Here is a 3,963-nt window from a genome sequence, read left to right as displayed (position 1 = left end):
TTTGCTTTTGTTTTTCTGTAGTAGGGTCCTATAGTTTTCCTTGCATAAGTCATTTGTTTTTACATTAAATATATCCCCAAATATTTCAGTTTGTTCTTGGCTATTGTGAAGGCCACTGACTTCTTGATCTCCTCTTCCATGGTCTTTTTTGAAGTGGATAGCATATCAATAGACTTCAGTTCATTGATTTTGTATCCTGTCACTCTTCTATATTCCTCTGTCGCTGTCAGTACTCCTGGGTTGGAATTTTGGGAATTTTCAATGCCATCTGCAAATAGTGATAGTTTCACCTCCCCCCTCTCCCATTCAGATACTTTAATGCTCTTCTTCTGTCTTACGTTGTTAGCTAGGACCTCCAGTATCATGTTGAATAGAAGTGGGGAAACTGGACATTCTTGTCTACTCCCATTTTTCAGTAGGAATGTTCATTTTTTTCTCCATTGACTATGATGTTGGATTTTCATACAGAGCTTGTAGTAACTTGAGGAATTTTCCTTTTATTCCTACCTTCTTGACTGGTTTAATTAGGAAAGGGTGTTGGGTGTTGTCAACTGATTTTTCTGCACCTATCAATATTATCATGTGTTCCTTATCCCTTTTCTTCTCAATGTGGTGTATAATATTGTAAGATTTCCGGATGTTAAATTATCCCTGCATCCGTGGGATGAGTCTTACCTGCTTGTTGTAGGTATGTTTTATATACTCTTGTATTCTATAGCCCAATATTTTCTTTTGGGTTTTTGCATTCATGTTCATTAGAGATATTGGTCTGTAGTTCTCTATTCCTGGAGGATCTTTCCCTGCTTGGGTATCAAAGTTATACTGACTTCCAAGAATGAGTTTGCCTCCTTTTATATGCTCTGAAATTATCTGTGGAGAACCGGTGTCAACTCTTCCCTGAATAGTTGGTAGAATTTTCCTTCGAAGTCAACTAGTCTGGTAGATTTTTTTGTTGGTTGTTTGTTGATAACCATATCTATTTCTTCATTTGCTCTGGGTCTGTTGATGTTCTTGACCTCTTTCTAGGATAAACTAGGGATGGGTTGCTTTTCCAAGTATTGTCCATGTCTTGCATGTTGTTTAAATTCATTAGAATACAGACTTTTATAGTACTTTGTGATTACCCTTTTAATCTTGTTGGAGTCTGTTGTGATTTCCACTGTTTTGTCCCTCATCCTGGCTATTGATGTTTGCTCCTTCCTTCAAGGTAATAAATCTTTTTTTTTTAATCAAGGAGAGAAGCTCAAGAGGAAATATTGTCCTCTTTTGTAATGTTATTTTATTTTGAACTTAAGTACAAATATTATATAAAACATATCAGGGAAAATAAATTAAGGTGTTTTGATGAAAAACAAAAGAGTGTTGCCTTCTTGTCTAAAGATTTCTTGACATGCTGTTAGTTTGCACTTTAGATCTCAAATTAAGATACTTAGCTTGAAACAAAAGTTGATACCCTTCACGGCTAAGCCAGAGTTAGCTTCATGATTGGCCAGAAATAAAAGATTCTCTATAGTCTTATCCTAACCATTGGCTACTAACACATGCTGATAGAGAAAAATGCAAGCTTTTATCATCAGACAACAAGAGCAAACTGGGTGAATGAATGAACTTACCTCCAAGTTGCCTGAAAGGAGGTGGAAAAATAAATACAAAAAATATGGAATACTTCACGAATTTGCATGTCATCATTGTACATGGGCCATGCTAATCTTCTCTGAATCATTCCAATTTTAGTATATGTGCAGGCAAAGCAAGCACAGGATATAAATCTTTAAGGGATAAAATAGTCTCTTCTTTCACTCTCCAATCAACTTATGCATTTGAACAGGAGACCTTGCCATCAGCAACCCAATTTCAATCCACTGTTAGCCTGAGTACTATAGAGAAACAAATCCACAGAAACTCATGTATAAGAGAGAATTTTACATAAAGTTTAAGTGCACATCAAGAAAACATCCCAACCCAGTGCTGCCCAAGCCCACAAGCCCAACATTAGCCCATATGTCCAACACTAATCCACAAAGTCCTCCTCCATCTCACAAAACACACGCTATGATGCTGACTACAGGGGGAAAGCTGAGTCAGTGAACGTGTAAGCATCTCAGTGCTGGCAGGAGTCTCCACATTGCTGCTCCAGCACCCAGCGCTGCATCGGAGTAGGTCCATGCTGCTTCTCCTCAGGGATGCTTTGCAGGAAGCAAGCCTTGCCAGCTGAAGCAGGGAACTGACTAAGGCAGCTGCATGCTGGTCCAACCATCAGAAAGCAAGAGACCTAAGAACTAGAAAGGCAAAGCTCACCAAACCATTTATCTCTCTGCCCTTCAATTAACCCCCATGTGTTTATCAGTCAGGTTGGCATCATAAACTAACTCACCCACAGTACCACCACACCTGATTAGGCATATGTGTGTCTATTTATATATATATATATATATAATTTTATATATACACACATATACATGTGTGTATATACATGTATATATAATAAATTGTCACAAAATACTTGTTATTTGTTGTTAGGTGCAGTTAAGTGGGTTCCAACTTATAATGACCCTTTTATAGACAAAGAAACCCTGCCTGCATCCTCCTTATAATCATTATGTCTTAGCCCACTGTTGTTCCACTGTGTCACTCCTTCTGGTAGAGGGCCTTCCTGTCATTCGCTGTCCCTCTGCCTTATAAAGCATGATGTTCTTCGTCAGAGACTAGTCTCTTCTGGAACATGTCTTAAACACATGAGGTGAAGTCTTTCTATCCTTGACACTAAGGAGAATGTCTAGTTGTACTTCTTCCAAGACAGATGTGTTTGTTCTTTTGGCAATCCATGGCTCTTTCAATATTCTCCCAATCACCATAATGAAAATGCATCCATTTTTCTCTAGCCACCCTTACTCAATGTCCTACTTTTACAAAATATGAAGTGATTCAAAACACTGTGCCTATAAGTTAGGCAATTTTAGTCTTCATGTAACATCCTTGCAGATGATTACTATCCCATGTTTAGAGAACTGGTGATTATTGGATTTTGGTTTGCTCTGAACTTTATTACCTTGAACATGCCCAATGAATGGTGACTTCAGACCAGTATATATTTTCTGTTTTCACATTCTCTGCATTTTTGTGACATATGTTAGTCTATGAAGCATGATTCTGCCTTTGTAAATGAGTGTTACTGAAGGTTATTTCCATATGTCAATCATCATGGCTTGTGTAACTAGTATTAGCCACCTAAATTTCAAAGATGTAGAAGTTAACCATTCAAGTGTTGTAGTCTTATAAGATGGCCAACACAAATCCCCTGGGGATGGATTCTGCTGTAGTCCAATAAAATATAATGCTATCCATAAAGTGAAATGGGAACATTATACAAAGTACAGATATATTCATGGATTTTGAGCTTTCACTTGATCGTAGTCATAATATAAGATAGATCAGTTCTTGTGGCCTCATCCTCTAGGTACTTGCTGTCATGAAGAGATCACCTGAGGTACAGATACTATAGCAATGTGTAGGGAGAAATCTGATGGTGCCCAACTATCAGGAAAAAAAGAAATTGTGCCTGGGGTCTTAAAGGGCTCATCTAAAAGCAAGCAGCCATCTAAGTGAGGAGTCAAATATGTGCACACAGAAGAAGCACTCCAGCATGTATGAGTCAAGGACTGCAAGCAATACAATCTAAACATGGAAGAGGAAATGGTACCAGGGCCTAAATTATAAACAACTGCTTTGCATAATTCTTTGGGTGAATGAGGAATCCCAAAATCCATTTGTAGCATTAATAATGTGGATTAAGTCCACAGTGCATCCCCACTGGCAATTAGGTGAAGAGACTTAATATGAGACAATCAGCATGTTTAGGTTGACTTTAGCAACTGTAATTAGGTCAAAATGTGACACCTTGTCATTATATTTCCCTTTGGATCCATTCTTAATTTATTCTAGTTTTTAACATTATCTGATTTC

At 37.7% G+C, this 3,963-nt stretch overlaps 1 non-coding gene across 1 annotated transcript; it reads right to left on the bottom strand.

The window, feature by feature from the left end:
• Positions 1-1,651: 1,651 nt before the first annotated feature.
• LOC142461914 (U6 spliceosomal RNA) lies at positions 1,652-1,758 on the bottom strand. The gene has a single exon (XR_012787082.1). It is a non-coding gene; the product is annotated as a U6 spliceosomal RNA (small nuclear RNA).
• Between the last annotated feature and the right edge of the window lie 2,205 nt (positions 1,759-3,963).

Source organism: Tenrec ecaudatus, chromosome 11 (assembly GCF_050624435.1).
Source record: "Tenrec ecaudatus isolate mTenEca1 chromosome 11, mTenEca1.hap1, whole genome shotgun sequence".
Taxonomy (NCBI): domain Eukaryota; kingdom Metazoa; phylum Chordata; class Mammalia; order Afrosoricida; family Tenrecidae; genus Tenrec; species Tenrec ecaudatus.
The sequence above is the reverse complement of the archived record's forward strand: the minus strand, read 5'-3'. Positions and strand labels throughout refer to the sequence as shown.